The 17,571-nt window shown below is 37.6% G+C and overlaps 1 pseudogene; it reads left to right on the plus strand.

Annotated features, from left to right (window-relative positions):
* The first annotated feature begins 8,435 nt into the window (after window positions 1-8,435).
* Window positions 8,436-9,060, plus strand: LOC148041380 (bHLH transcription factor RHL1-like; annotated as a pseudogene).
* Window positions 9,061-17,571: the final 8,511 nt, after the last annotated feature.

Below are 17,571 nucleotides of genomic sequence, written 5' to 3' on the forward strand. Positions count from 1 at the left end.
GCTCTGCTATGGCCATGTAACAGGGAGAGCAGTACATCCATGCTTCTATCTCATTGTCAGAAGTGATTTCAGAAGTCATTCCTGGTTCAGGTAGGAAGTATTCACCCATTGATAATGTCTTTGCATCTTTTGGAAGTCGGCTTACAGTATCCACTGTTAAGGAATGTGCCACTGTTTTCTTGGGAAGGATCTATTTGACAGCATCTTCATCCGCTGATGTTCCATCTGTAGCCTCATTAGGGGAGTCAGAAGATAAGTCCAAGGAGGTGGATCCATGTCCCTTTTGAGAACCATACAGTTTCAGCACCACTTTGTTGGGTCCTCTACCCAAGGTCAAGGTTCCTTTGAACCAATCCGTCCTTGCTCGGGCTTCAAAAAGCCATGGTCTGCCCAATAACAGAGGATAGGATGTACCATAAGAGTTTGGCTTCACCACTAGATAGGTCAGCCAATAATCTTTTCCAGCCACTGTAGTCTTCACTTATGGGAGAATGCCCAAAGGCTTGATTCTACTCTAATACGCCAGTCTGATGAGCCACTGGGTGGGTTGCACACCTTGTAGGCCTAAATCCTTCATTGTAACATCCGTCATAATGTTTACTGATGAACCACCATCAATCAGTGCATTTGCAATGAAGCAGCCTTCTATCCATACGCCAGTCTCTGGAGTACCTGGATCTAGGAAAGCATTAGCCACATCCACTTCTTTTTCAGGCTCTGAATCCTTGTTGGACTTTGTTGCTGTTGAGGGAGCAATCCTTAAACCACGTCTCCTTGTCAGTATGCTTTTGAACCTTTTTCGGCAACTAGGAGACAACATCAATAATTGTCGGAATGTGAGATTTGGTCTAAAGGTATCTAGATCTCTAACTAGATCGTATTCCTTAATAGGATCCACTGGCTTCTCTAATCGGTTAGGGAATGGGGCAACACCCATTTTCATTTTCCCTCTTTTTTCCAACAGAGGAATTACAGGAACTTCTTCTGCCACTTGTGGCACTTCCTCCTCTTCTGTATCCTGGACCTCTGGTCCTGTCTCTGTAACTGTCTCTGTAACTCTCTGTGGCACTGTAGGGCTCTGTACGGCACTGTTAGGTTCTGTTCCGTTCTGTTCTTCTGGTGGAAGATTGAACTTCACTGTTCTGGCAAGAGGGTTATTTTCTTTCTGGATAGGTGGTTCCTTCTGCTTTGCACGCGTGATGGCAGCAACTTCCAATTCCACCAAATTGGAGGTAGGCTCTTGGGCCTTGGACGGAATGTCAGTAGCACTGTTTTTCACTGGGGCTGGGCTTGGACAGTCTTTTGCAGTGTGGCCTTCTCCTTTGCATCGACTGCATAAGGGCTATTAATCCACTGACCTTCGAGGATTTGGACAATTTGGTGAGATGTGTCCCTTTTCTCCGCATCTGTAACATTCCACTTCTGATCTCTGACCACCGCCAGACTGTCTTCCTCTGTAACTTTGGGAAGGAAATCTTCTGGGTCCAAAATTAGGACCAAACTCTCTAGGCTTGGGTCCAATATCTTGTGTTGTCATTTTGGATTCCAACAAGTTAAATCTTGCGTCTTCTTCCTTCCTTCTCCTATCATGCATCTCCTTCAGAGAGCAAATGTCCTCTGTATGGTTCTTCCGCAAACAGTAAGAACAGAAGGCTCCAGGGATGGTTGGTTTTCGTGTACATTCAGTGGCTAAATGGCCTGCTTGATGACACTTACCACACCAAGTGTTTGACCGCATCACATCTCTTCCCGCTCCTGCAACGTTGGATATGCTAGCGGTATTCACTTTCAACGTCTGTAGTTGCTCTGTAATCACATCCATCAACTCCTTTTTTATGTTTGCAACTGAGTTGGATGAGTAATCCTTCAAGCTTTCTCCTCCTGACGTACTGGCAAGAGGGTTTTGAGGAGTCTCTGTAATCACTGCATAAACCGGTTGGGCTGGTACAGAGGGGTCTCTGTTCTGGTTCTGATTCAGAGCTCCTGTTTGAACTGTTGGCTGTTGGCTCCAGTTGGTAGGATTCCACTGTTGCTGCTGATTTGATAATGAGGAAATTGGTTGGGACCATTGTTGTTGTGGCTGAACCATCATTTGAGGCATGGATTGTGGCCACTGTGGATTTGGTGCACTGTACTGTGATACCGGGGGTATCTGTTGGTAAGGATAGGGAACAGTCCCTAGGACTGCATTTGGTGGATACATCATTCCTGGCATCAGAGGAGGTAGGACTCCTCTTCCTGTATTCATCGCTAATCTAGCTTCCACTTCATCGTACAGTCTTGCACCTTCTGTTGCAGCTTGCAGTGTGGCTGGTCTTTGTAGCTCCACAAACTTACGGACTTCTGGTTGTAATCCTCTGAGAAACACCCCCTTCTGAATGCCATCATCTAGATTATGGTTAGTCCATCTCTTCAGGATGGATTCCATTCGTGAGACATAAGCTTCTACTCTTTCTCCAGAGGATTGACTTAGGTTCATAAATTCCTCTCTCATCCGCTCTTCAAAACCTTCACGCCTGAATTTAGTGAGGAAGGCCAACTTCAGGTCGCCCCATGTGCCAAAAGTTCCTGCTGCTTGTCTCTCATACCACTGAAACGCCGCGCCCTTGAAAGTGGCGGGGAATATCGCTAACCAATGCTCAGGGGTTCTGGCATTGTTAGCCACACACGCTACCATAAACTCTGCTACATGAAGATCGGGGTCTTCATTGTACTCTCCCTTAAAAACTGGCAGTGGAACTACATTCACTGGCCTGTCATCAATATTTCCAGGACGGATCTGGCTTGGAAGTGGACCTCCAGCAGGAGGAAGGGCTTGATGTGCCATTGGGACTTCTGTAAAGAGTTCCGCAAGGGCGTCAAAGGCGGCTTCTGCTGCTAGCTCGTTCTCAGCCTTGATTTTTGCTTTCTCTCTTCTCACTTACCTCTGGACTCGTTCTAACACTTGCCTCTTTATTGCGTCATTCATCAGGGGTGTGGCTCCACTATGTTATTAGTGCTCCACAGAGGGTTAACAGAAGGCTTTAGTCTCTGGAGGACTCTCTTGCCAACATTTCTTCTACTTCTTTCTTTTCAACGTCCTTGAATTCTGCTTTCATGCCACTGCACAGGGGAAGGTATTCGGTTCTGAAGGTGTCAAAATGCATACGTCTGAGCATTGTGGTGGTGCCATCATTATAGTAATGCCAACTTCTGATGGTTTCAATAGTGTATGTTGTGAAAAACACTCTGTCTACCAACTTCCAGTGGGTTGCTAATTGAATAAACAGAAGGTTATCAGTACACCAAGCATCCCATGTATCTTGCTATTGAGCATCCACGAACAAATTCCAACTCTTTTCCTTCTTGTCCCTGTGAACCTCTACAGACCAAGACTCCTAAAGCCTCTTCACAATCTCCCACTTGATGTTGTCTGGAAACTTCTCAATGAATGCCAAATCTTCCATGGATGGTCATTCTCTCTATTTCTACTCTTCAGTTTGTTCCCAAACAGTTTGCCACCAAGATGCAAGTTTCTGCTGCTTCAACAGGAAGAGGAAACTATCCACCACATAGAGCATGCATCATGATGGTGATGTGTTTCCGCCATTGTGGGATGAACTTCCTGTGGAAAGTGGCTTTGATTATGAGAAATTCCAACTCTTCAGTGGAAGAAGGAACTTTACAAACATCCATTGAATTCTTATCTTCTCGGCAATGCCATTTCCTTCATTTTCAGCCTCTTCTGGTGCTTGTTGATGGCAAGTTTCCCCGGCTGCGCACCAAAATGACAGCAACCCTCCCACGGCAGGAAATAAACATGAAACCAAGGTAGAAGCATGCAAAATCTATGCACATGGTTGAGCCATTAATCTCAAAACTAAAAAGAAACCATAAATCTTCCACTTAATAATGAATTGATTCGTTATCTTCATCATCTTCATCCATAGCTTCAACCATTATACAAGAACAAAAGGGAAAAGAGGAATTTCTACACAAAAGACAGAGGAGAGAGGAGAGAGGGGAGAGAACAACTTTTTGCACCACCAAAAAGAGAATGTGTGATTGGACAAGAGAGAGAAGGGAAAGAGGCACATAACCATTCGTGCACTCCACCCCACCTCTTCCCCAAAAAGCACACCCCTTCGTATTTTCTTATTTCTTTGAAACTTTGATACATTTGATATTATAAGACCTTTGGCCTTTAGTTTTGAGTATTCCTACCCTTCACCAATGCATTCACGTAACACTTTTGTGTATACCATTTATTTATGATAGATGTGGATTTGGCCCCCTCATGTAAGTGTGTATTTTAGTGATTTTGTAACAATGTACTTGTTATCTTTTTTACAAAAGATGAAATTGTGATATGTGCATGGATATTTTTGTGCCTTGTTTTTATGCTTCTTTTGGTGTCATCATATTTCTCCCATACTGAAATGTGAAGCGTCCTCGCGAACCTTGTCAAAGAAGAACCATTGTCTAACATAAACAACTTCCAAAATTGTTAGTAAAACAACTTCAATCATAAGGATGAGGCCTAGCCATGGTAGGGTATAGGACTCCAAATCCATGACCACTAGAGTAAGGGAACTCCTACCTCCATTATACTCCCACACTGAAAAACCTGTATAATCTCCAAAAGATAGGGTTCTATCTTCAATAAGGGATCATGAGCACAACTCCTCCATTTCAATGGAGAAATAAATAAGACTCCATCATGTAGCTCCAAAGGGGCACTTGAGAAAATAGGGTTTAATTGTATATGTAGCTTCATGTATCTTTTGATGTGGGGGTTTATCTTTATGTATCTTCTCATGGAGTATTTAATAGTGTTGTTATATATATTTATGTAAAGTGAAAACTCTTGAAAGCTTAGCTTTGAGAGAGTATTGTGATTTGGTAAAGAGTTGTCACTTTTGAATGTTAACAATGGATTAGGAGGGTTACTAAGGTTCGATCCTTTTAAATTCTTTTTTTTTTTCCTTTTAGTCTATCTTGTCATTTTTCCTGATGGTTGTTGTTTGGAGGAAAAAGAAAAAGAAGGAAGATGTAAGGGATGGCAACAATGTATGGTAGGATGAGAGGCTGACAGTGATCACGGGTGAAGGAAAGAACCACATGTAGAAAAGTAGGGTGGTAATATTGAGGTACTATAAATAAGGTAAAAGGGCTAAGGGGTGGAAGAAAGTGCCACAGTTGAAGGGGCAAATGATGAAGGGGGTAAGATCAAACGAAAGAACAATGGTGTTTAATATTTATATTAATATTTTATTGAAATTTTTAGGTTAAGGATTGGGGAGATATGACGGGATAAGGGAAGAAAGCAAACATGGCTACCATGTGGAGGATGAGGGAGAGAGGGACACATAGATGAAGAAGTAGGGTGGAAGTTGTTTTATGGCTGGCATTAGATCTATGGAGCTCATGAAGCCAACAAGTCCTTCTCTTCCTTCTTAGCTACATCGCAACTTGAAGACCTCAAATATCGTACACTCCGTCTTCTTCTTATTTCCCTCCTCCTCCAATTCCTTCTTCCTTCTTTCTTCATGCTTCTCCTTTCTTCTTCTTTGGTTATTGGTTGGGAACTAGGAAAATAGTGCTATAGAGGAAAGGATATTCTTTTGAAGAAGAAAATATTCTTTGGGATGATGAGAAAGAGGAGGCCGTGTTGGTATGCAGATCGTGTGGCAAGTGGACAATCATGGTGGAAGAGGGAGAGGTCAAGCGGAGAAGAGAAGGGGAAAGAGGGGGCGGGAGTTGTGGGCGACTCATGAAGAAGGTTGCCAACAATGAAGTTGAATAAGGAGGGTGTGATGGAAGGGTTGTGGTGAAGGGAAATAGTAAGAGAGAGGGTAGGAAAGGTAAGGGGAAAGAAATGCCTTGTTGCACTACACACTAATCCTATGGAAGGGGTGACTTGGCTTCATCTTCTCATCTCGTGTGTCTATCTTCACCTACTCGCTTTCTCTTCTTGCTTGTTGTTTTCAGCATCCTGATGACCCTGGCTCCCTCTATCTTATGCCCTCTTGTGCTTCAACTCTACCTTCAATTTTGGCCATTATGCTGCACTTGTTGATGTCAGGTTCCTTTTGAACCATCTCTCCTTTGCAATCTCTTGCAAACTCTCTTCTTCTGTCTCTACCATCGCAGTTGCTCACGAGAGGGCACCAAGAAATTTGAGAATCACAAAAATATCAAGAGTCCTTGAGCGGGTGTAGAATCCTTGTCATCGAGCGCCAAAGCCTAATGAGCCTGCACAAACCAGAACCTTGGATGCACGGTAGGTTCAACCACATCCATTGTCAAGAGGGCATCTGAACCCTCTGCCTTCATGAGCCGCTACATTGGGCTGATTGTTGGAATCCACTGCCGTCGGTGCTGTGGAAAATGCTATCGCAAACCTAGGTGCCTCCATCACTGCACATATCATTTTCTTCCAATGCTTTGTGGTGCGCATCTTTCCACCTCTCTCTCTATTTGTGTGTCCATCTGACCATAAGAGACCTAGAAGTGCAAATAGGGGGAGTTGCCATCTTTGAGCCCTGTGTGAAGCTCCGTGTTACTTCTCAAATCCTTCACCATCTATCCCTCTCTCTCTCAGCATCTCTCGTCCTGGTATGCACTGAAAGGCATGACAAGGTTGAGGAGGATAAGTGTGGCCCTTCTTCTTTGTTCACATCAGCATCGATTTCTGGAAACTGTTATCGTTGCTGATTTTCCCTTCTTTCTCTGTCTTGCTTTCATCTCTCTCTTCCTCCTCTTCCTATGTTACAGTGAAATCTGAAGATGTGGCAGTTGAGCATGTATTCAGAGTATCGTAATCTATGTCGTCTATTCTTGAAATTGTCTTCCTTCATTTTCTTCTTCTTTTTTTTCCTTGAGAAGCATAAATAGAGACACGTGAGAAAACAAAAGCCAACAACATTAATAAAGCAAAATTTTATCATAATCCTTCTTCTTCTTCTCAGCACAATTGGTTTGCCATGGCTTCTCATTCCACTGTTGCATTAGCATTGCTTGTTAGATTATACTCTTAGTTGAGATCAACTTCTTCCCCGGTTGCGCACCAAAAACATGGAGCCCCAAGAGGAACGCCAAGGGAAAGGGAATTCTCTTGCAAGAAAATCTATCTTGTAACATCAACAAGCTTGTTTATCATGTTTTATATGATTACAATGAAGAAAAGAACACCAGGCACAACAAATCTTCATACATCATCATGTAGATCTCCCACGGTTTTTAATAGAATCAACCATATTCTTCAATATCTTCACAAAATCCATCAATAGAACAAAGAAAGCAAAGGAATACACCATCTTTGAATGGAAATACATCACATAGTATTCATCTTCAATATCTTCATAGTCTTCTCTCTCAATCTTTCATATACAATCACTTTGTTTCAATAAAATTGACTATCTCTGACTCTCTCTCTCTCTCCATCAATAATACATCATATCCTCACTACAATCTCTCAAAACCACTCTCAATAATCCTTCTTAGGTCGTGGATACCCCTCCCAAGAGGTATGTCTGATATGAAGAGTCACCAAAACCACTACAGTGTCTTTTCATAGCTCACTACTGTCACTTCACTCCAGTCTTCACTTGAGTCTTCAGCAGCTACTTCTTCCACTTCTTTCAGCTCTTTTGTACTTGTATTCACCTCTTTCCAAGGCTAGAAAACTTTCCCAAAGTCACACATACATTCCATAGAACACATAGAGAAGCATACAGAACAGTCTACAGAACAGCACCAGAACAGCTACAGTACAGAACAGAACAGAAACAGAACAGAAGCAGAAGCTCTACAGAAGACCTACAGAAGGTTACAGAAGGTCATCAAAACCACATAACTCATTCTCAAATCATTCCAAACTTTCACAAACCATTCAATAAACTTTCACAAGATCTCAATCTTCATCAATCAATACTCCATCCCTCCTTACAGAAGATAATCAGAACAAAACAGACCAAAACAGAAGGTATACAGAACCAATCAGAACCTATCAGAACATCACAGAACCACCAACAAACATCATGAACTTCCAAAACTCAATCAATATCATCCAAAACACTCTCAAACCACTTCCAAATCAATCAATCATCTCATAAAATCAACCATTCAGCTCTCAAAAACAACAAAAATCAGCCAAAAAACGAGTCATTTCAACACTCAACAAATCATCCAAATCCCAACCTTCTAGACTAGTCACATAATGTTTCTATAAATGCTCCCTACCAAAAAGGGTCTGAAATCAACTCTTTATTCCAGTCTGCACTTTACAATGCACTGAACTGAAGTCTGCACCTTGGCTTGAGGCGACTGGCAAGTATCATGATATGAAGTTCATGTCACAGAAGCTCCTCTACTGGTCCATTGTCTTCAAGCAAGGAAGTTGTCAACATCATCGGTGCATGGGAGACCACCTAGTGCTGGATCAAGAAGTAGGTATGGCACAGTCTCAAGGTGAAGTTGGTGCTATTGCTGGGGCACTAAAGCCACACGTAAGATCTCAAAAAGGTCAAGCAACTGATCCCCACAGTATTGCTGAGCGGCTCCGGCACGGGAAAGGATAGCAGAACGAATGAAGGTGCTTCAAGAGTTGGTTCCGAATTCTAATAAGACTGACAAGGCATCAATGCTTGATGAAATTATCGAGTATGTCAAGTTTCTGCAACTGCAAGTAAAGGTCCTTAGTATGATTAGTCTTGGAGGTGCTGCAGCAGTTGCACCACTTGTTGCAAATCTATCTGCTGAGGGAAAGAACAGATTGGTAGCGGTAGCATTGGGCCAAAACTCAGGATCTTCTCAAGATGCCATGGCAATTTCAACTTGGAAAGCCCCTCACGGTGCCATCAACACCATATTAGAGATTTTGGGAAATTTCCAAGTCCCACTTTGAATGAATGTCTTACTTTTGTGAATGAAAGAGGGCACTATGTTTATGTTTATCTTTAAAGGGCACTTTGTATGTTACAAATATGAGATCACACATCTTAAGAGCTTAAATGATGAATGTAAGCTATGTGGTTGTTATAGATTTGGATTTCACCTCTATCTTTTCTAGCATGCTAACAAAATATGTTGTATGGTGGTGGAAACATCAAGGAGGCTTAACTAGTATATACCTAGGAAATTTCCAAGTTTAATGTAAGAATACAAAGGTTTGATGGAGTGGAGAGAGAATTTTGAATACAAGAGCCTTAAACATTGTATGAAAATATATTATCATGGCCAAAATTTATAATGTTCTGGATTTGAAGATATTATAATACGAGTTTTTTCTTTTTAGATATAGCATCATTTAAAGTGACATGTATAAGTTTCATGAACAAGGACCTTAAAAGAGTCACCACTAACTAGGTGTGGTTTAATAATTTGATCTAATACCATATCGTAATAAGTTTGGATAACCTATGATGTGATGGTTCTTTTTTTATGTAAACCAATAGACACAAGTATGTCAAATAATTACTCATCCCATTTACATTTTTTGTATGTATATGCATGATATATAAATATCTTTTATTTAAAATTTCTATCTATCTTGACAATATATGGACAATATGGATATTGACTTTGGCCAAAATTAACTAGCTTCACACTTTGACTAGCTAAATGAATTTTCATATCATAAAATAAAGATTTATATACCAAGCTAGAAGTTTATGATTTTTCTAAGATTAAAGATTTAACCTTTGACCAATGGTTTGTGTTTCCAAAGAAATAGACATAAATTTTATTATCAATTAAGACTTATTTGTTAGCTAAGGCATAAAGTACAAAATTGGACTTAAACCACTTTATAAGAAATTTCAACACAATTAACTAATGTTATTGAAATAATAAAAAACATTAAGTAGATTCTGTCATTGATATTGGTGGCATTTAAAAACACCAAGGTAACTACACAAAACACTTTAAATTTTTAACAATCATATATTTTATAGCCATGCAAAAGCCATTAATGTAAGGGATATATTTACTATGGAAGTCAAAATTAATCCATATAGAGTCACTGTCTTGTTGCATCACGTATATTGGAAAAATACAACTTTTGTAGATAGTTGCACTACCATTTATGAAATGTTTGTGATATCCTAACTCATGAGCAAGTTGCATTGCTTCCATATCTTTCAAATTAGAGACTAAAGGAGTTTGCTTCAACATGGATAATTGTGAGTTGTACAATGTAAGTGATAGAAGATATGAGGCATTTGTTGAGTATGCTTGTATAGTAGATAGTTATAAAGTACAAAATAGGATTTAAACCACTTTATAAGAAATTTCAACACAATTAACTAATGTTATTGAAAGAATTAAAAAAATCAAGTAGAATTCTCTCATTGATATTGGTGGTGTTTAGAAACACAAAGGTAAGTACATAAAACACTTTAAATTTCTAACAAGCATATATTTCATAGCCATAAAAAATCCTTTAATGTAAGGGATATATTTATTATGAAAGTTAAAATTAGTATATATAGAGTCAGCGCCTTCTTGTTACATCATATATATTGAAAAAAATACAAATTTTGTAGATTTTGTATAAAACATTTAGCTACACTACCATTTATGAAATGTTTATAATATCCTAACTCATGAGCAAGTTGCATTACTTCCATATCTTTCAAAGTAGAGACTAAAGGAGTTTACTTCAACATGGATAATTGTGAGTTGTTCAATGTAAGTGATAGACGATGCAAGGCATTTGTTAAGTATGTTTGTATAGTAGACTATCATAAAGTACAAAATAGGATTTAAACGACTTTATAAGAAATTTCAACACAATTAACTAATGTTATTGAAACAATAAAAAACATCAAGTAGATTCTCTCATTGATATTGGTGGTGTTTAGAAACACCAAGGTAATTACATAAAACACTTTAAATTTCTAACAAGCATATATTTCATAGCCATGCAAAAGCCTTTAATGTAAGGGATATATCTATTATGAAAGTCAAAATTAGTCCATATAGAGTTAGCGCCTTCTTGTTACATCATGTATATTGAAAAAATACAAATTTTGTAAATTTTGTAGAAAACGTTTAGCTGCACTACCATTTATGAAATGTTTGTGATATCCTAACTCATGAGCAAGTTGCATTGCTTCCATATCTTTCAAAGTAGAGACTAAAGGAGTTTGCTTCAACATGGATAATTGTGAGTTGCTCAATGTAAGAGATGGATAACGTGAGGCATTTTTTGAGGATGTTTGTATAATAGATGGTCTCTTGAAGCAAGAAGTAATTGAAGATTGAACATATATACCATCTTTATCAATCATGGTCTCGTGCGGTGCTAATGATGAAGATGAAATGCCATCATTCTCTGCTCTAGTCCATTCATCAGTGACAACCTTGAATTGAGCATGCAATTCATGTTCCATATTGAACTGGATCCTGTCCATATCAATCAAACTTGATGACTTCACGTGCATCACGGTATTTGCTTAAGCGAGTCAAGTATGGTAGAAGTTCTTTGATCAAGATAGAGTCTTCACGATCAATATCAAATGTTTTTGGATAAATGCAATTCTCAACAAGATTTGGACATCCTTTGTAAGGACTATCATCTATGAGAATAGTCTTGGTATGTTGACAAACATCTCCATATTGATCCCATACATACTTCAGAGGCTTGAACATTGCTTCTACTCCCATCTTATCTGGCCTATATATGATTTTGAGTCAATGTCTATGACATTGTTCTTGGCCCCAAATCATGAAGAAATGATACTTCCTTTTTTCATGGACCTCCAAGCACTTAATAACTACCATGGCATTCTTATGTAAAGCTGTTGACCAAACTCCCACTTGGAATCTTGCAAATAAGGCTTCAAGAAACTCCATACATCCTGGTCCAAGAACAAGCCATTGCTTTCCCATTTGAAAGCTTTAAAACCTTTTAGACTTAGCAAAGCATCGTTGTAAAAGAAGACCATTGAGATCAAGTATTACACATAATTGTGTTGCATTTCTTATCAAGGAAACATCAATCACATCATCGTGCTCTACTGTTGTTGAATCTGCTAGATATCTAACCATAGATGTCTTAGTTGAAGTTACAAAGAAGAAAAAGAAGCACATTAGATTCATTTACTTCCTCATCATTCTACCTAATGTTTGAGCTATAAACTGGCATAGAACACTAAAGCAATTTAACTTCACATTGATAAATACATAAATAGGTACTACTTAAAAAATGATGTCTTAAGAAAACAGACAGTTGACCATGTGGTCAAATCTAATCAAAAGTAATATCATGAGGTAAAAAATATATATATATGACAATTTTTTAAAGTAAAATCTATTCTAATAAAGTCATTTTTCCATACCTACTTTTTATCGCTAGTTATAAGTATACTCGAGATACTAACAATAGATTCTTGTAATTAGTTGCACAAATTATATTATCATTGTAATATTTAACATACTCAATTTTTAAAAAGGCCTTCAAAATGGCATGTACAAAGAAGATGTTTATTTGTCCTAATTATTAAAAGAAAATTTAAACATGATACTTTTGACCATGTGACCAAAACTATGTCACATATAAGTGACACATGTCAATTTAATTGAGATAAGTTATACTCTATTTGAATAAGTTTTCATAGTTTCTTCTTAAGGACTAACCATTCTATTTTTAAACTAGTTATATCCCATAGATATTTAAACTCATGAATTATAACAAGGATTTTACCTTAATATTCCATATACACATCTCAAAAGATACATTGGAGAGAAATCTTTGTTGCAATATTTATAACTGAGGTAAAACTCCTTTGGGAGGTGCAATGAATCTTTTTTGGGGTGTGCAATATATTGTTGGCTTTCTTATCCTAAGGTACATGCATAGACATACACTAGTGATGTAGTAAAAGAGGCTATAAGAGATAAGAGATTTGACCATGTGGACAAATCTAACCAAAACTAACATGACAAGATCATAACACAACACATATAAGAGTTTAATTGAAATAAGATCTAAAATAGACTTAAGTAAATTTTTCATAGCTAGCTCAAACTTTTCATTATGATAAGTATTCTTACACACTAGATTACAATTAAATAGTTATCCTTACAAAGGATGATAAATTTTAATGAGATCTTTAATACTGATTTGATAAAATATTTACTTAAATAGATTTTTTAAACCAAACATGCTTGGTACATTTTATAAAAAATTAAAAAACCAAAGACATAGTTTCTTTAATTAATATCATCAAAGAAAGAAAATATTGCAAATGCTAATGGAAGTAACTTCTCAAGAAAAAAATCAAAATTACATCAATGTGTCTTCCTTGATGAAAGGAGAAGGACACCTGAAGTAGCCCTTAATTTCTCTTTCATAATTAGACTTGCTATATCTTGGCTTGATTCTTCTATGCCCTTAGGTGGTACTTCAAGAACTTGAACTTCACTAGGAGGAACCTCTTGGGAGTTTGAATTTTGTTTGGCACTCTCATGGACCCTCCACAATTGTGCTTCAACCTCTCTTTGCTCTTGAGTGTTGCAAACCACTACAATAGTCTTCATATGATTTATCAATGCCACCTTAGATGCAAGTCTACTTGCATATACATTAAATACAACCTCATGAGCATCATTGAATGCTTTGATTGTAGTTTCCATAACTTTCATTTTCTTTCTCAAAACGGCCTTTGCAATCCTTTGTTCTTCTTCTTCAAGATCTTCATCACTACACTCCTTGTCCAAGCCTTCAAAGTCCAAAATGGAAGGCTTGTTGACATTGTTTATATATCGCTCAAAATTGATGAAGATTTTCTCCATGGTCACTAATGTCAAAACCACAAAAGAATATATAGATCCAAAAGCAAACGTTCTATCCATTGGTAGGAAGTCAACACTACCAACTAGCATGCGATACTTGCAAGAAATGCTTTCAAGAGCATTTTCCAAAGCTGCCATTTGCTTTCGATCAAGAAATGATAACAACATGAATTGTTTAGGTTTACATTTCATTTGTAGTAGAGTGGATACAACCTTTCCAAACTTTATACAGTCCCATTTCATTCCCTCAACCCTATGTGCTACATCTAGAACAACAACCCCAATGGTAATTGGATCTCTGTAAACATTATGTATAAGATCAAAGGTTTCTAGATTGCAACCGACAACATATACACGCTAAGGGGAATTATGGAGAATTGAAGAGGATTTTGCTTTTTTCCAAGTAGGAAGTTCACAATATCTTTTGCTCCTTTTGGTAGGGACCCTGCATCAGCTCCACATGTGAGCTTCTTTGATACCCAATCATTGCAAATGCCTAAAATCTTTGTGTAGACTTCATCATTGATATCATAATCATTAACAAGCTCTTCCCAAGTCTTCATCACAGCGCTACTTTTTGGAAGTGAAGCATTGAAAAGAGTGACTAATTCCTCCTTTAGGACCCTATCTTGCTTGATTTGCTTAGCCCTTGTTTCCATGTCAATCATATCTTCCTTATCCCATTTGTTTCTAAGAAAAAGGATATGACCTTCATTGAACTCCTCTTGTAGTGTAAGGATGTCTCCATCCTTTAAACCCATAAGGCAACGAAATGCAGCAAGAGAAGGTTGCCTTCCCTTTTTCTCGAACTCTCCTCTTGGGATATAAGTTCACCTCTAAAGTATCTCTTCATGATTTTGATCCAACTATCAAATATTTCTTGGGAGCTAACAATCATATGGCAATCCCTTGATGCACAATTTTCTCCAATGTATGCTACAAATCTCTGCAAAAAAAAGATCAAAATAGTGAGCATAGAACAAAAAAAAGAGCATCACACTAATCTTCACAAAAAAAGAAGGTAAGCTTATATGTGATTACCTGTCATGGTACTCTTTGAGAGCTTGTCTTAGAAAGCCCTTGTTGGGGTTTTGGTGGAGAACCAAATGCTAGCCACTGATCTCTTAATTGTTAAAGTTGCTCAACATAAGGTGCATTCTTCATAACATTATGTGATTCCATATTTGTCATTCGTGAAAGCTCAATGCACATTTCCGCAGGACAATCAACTAATATTCTAGCATTTCTTGTGGTGTATAAATGCTTGGTTGTTAGACAACGTGTAGTATTACTCTGAATATATATCTTTGCTGCATGAATTGAGTGAAGCCCTGATATAATCCAATAACTATAAGTGTCCAACTTATTAGCATCCACCTCATCACGATGCATGGGTCTCTTCTCATTGTTGTCTTGTACAAAAGGCATAAGATATGCTGCTGTTGCTGGGTTCATGGGAGTCTTTATGAAAGACATGGTTAGCTTCTCTACATAATCCCAACATAGTGACCTATAAGCATACAAAGGAGGTGCCTCATAACACCTATCAACGAGAATAGGAAATTGTGTTGTTGGACCAAATGGAAAGAATTTTTCAAACATGTGAAATCCAAATTCTTCGTTCTTTCCCTTCTTCTTAATTATTTCAGGAAAATCAAATGTTCTTTCTACTCCCTTGACCTCAAGAGAAATTATTGGCTTTGCAGGTGTAACTTCTAACATGGAAGGTAAAGTGGCATCATTCTTAGTAGTGTTAGCAGCCATATTAACAACAAGAGCTTGTGACAAGGAACTTTGTTGAGGTGATTTTGACTTTGATCTTGTGGGATTCCATGAATTATTTTCTTCTTGAGGAGAAGGTGAAGATCTCAAGTCTATTTGTTTATCTTGGAGCTTCATTCTTTTGTTGGGGCGATCACATTTTCTTGATAGGGAAAGTAGCTCACTATTTTGAATAGCTTGGAATGCTAATATAATGTCTTCTGTGCCCTTTACCTCCTCAAATAAGGTCCATCCCATTGTTTTCAAAGCGTATTCTTCATCCTCTTTAATACGGGCAAAGTGAAATGACAAAGGATCAAGTTTATATACTACATTTTTCCCCTTGATCTTAACAAGATTACATGGTATTCCTTCTTTCCCAACACATCCATCTGTTATCTTCTCTATGACACCATCTTGTTGAAAAAATGCAATATCACTCTTCAAAGTGAATAAGAGAACATTGTTAGCCCTTTTTCCTTGACTATCATAAACATCCACATACCATGGATACACAAAACCACCACTAACTCCATCAATGGTTTAGGTCCCCTTTTTGGATGTGCTATCTTTCTTTGCCATTGAATAGTTCTACAAAGAGAAAAAGTTGTTAGACAAAAGTGGATTTAAAAATATTCAAAATTCACGAAACCCAAATAAATGTATAAGATTTCTAAGTTGAAAATTGAAAACACAACAACACAAGATTTTACGAAATACAAGACAAATGTACTCTAAAGGGACTCTTCCATAAAATGAAATATTGAAATTTGAGATTAAGTGTGGTATGAGATCCAACCATAAATATGTGTGCTTATGTATCAAATCTCATGGATTATCCTAGCCCTAAGTTAGCATTAATTATGTTTCTCTTACAAGAATCATATAGTAAAAACTTTGCCATGGACTTCAGTGAGAAGATCAAATTCTATTAATAGTGAGACTTGACCATGGGCTTAACCAAATGGTCAAGTGATAATGAAATGCTGAGTGTGAGTGTGGTATGTAACATAGTGAAAAATCATTGTGGTTATATAGAAAATGTCATGGATGATTTTGTCCCTAAGTTAATATTGGATTTCTTCTCCATGTAAGTTTCCTATGCAAGGATCATACTCTAGGAACTTTGCTAAGATTTTTGGCCATGTGGTCAAATCCTATTTAATCAAAGAATAAGATTTAGTCCAATATGAGATCCACCTATATATCAATGTGGTTATGTAGCAATCTCACAATTCCATTTGGCACAAAGTTAACATTGTAATTGCTGCACATGTAAGTTTCCCTTGAAATGAGCTATATTGTAGAAACATTGTCATTGGTTTTAGCCATGTCGTCAAATCCTATTTAGTCATAAGACTTATCTATTAGATTAGAAACTTTGCCATGGTTTTTTACCATAGGGTTCTTAAAGGCTAGTTAAAAAGAGGATGCGGTTTATTGTGATATGAGATTCACATATAAACAAATATAGCTATGTAGCAAATCCCATAGATATCAATATAAGATAAAGTGGAAAACACTTGAAAGGTGGAGATTTGACCTCATGGCAAAACCTACAAGAAAAGACGATTTCTATAAACTAGTTTTAACCATATGGCCAAATCTAGTTTCATAACCATATGAAGAAAGTGATTCATTTGTTGTAACATGCTGTGAAATTGGATTTGACTATATAGCCAAATATTGTTTTATAATGGAATGAAAAATTGGTCTCATGGTTTGCAAGATTTATGAGATTAGATTTGATCATATGGCTGAACAAAACAAGAATGGGGGATTCTTGGATGCTAGCATTGATAACAAAATGAAAGATTTGACCATATGGCCAATTTTTATTTTGTAGTGGAATGGAAAAAGTGGCTAATTTGTGGCAAAATGATATGATATTTATAGGAAGCTATGAAAAATTGAAATGAAAGAAATGGTTAATGGAAACAAAGTTCTTTGATTGTTGCACAACAAGTTTTGACCACATGGCAAGACTTCCTATAAATATAGTAGGTAATCAAGGAGTTCCAAGTAGAACAT

Source organism: Lygodium microphyllum, chromosome 1 (assembly GCF_053477565.2).
Source record: "Lygodium microphyllum isolate KBCC chromosome 1, Lygodium_microphyllum_v1.1.10, whole genome shotgun sequence".
Lineage (NCBI taxonomy): Eukaryota > Viridiplantae > Streptophyta > Polypodiopsida > Schizaeales > Lygodiaceae > Lygodium > Lygodium microphyllum.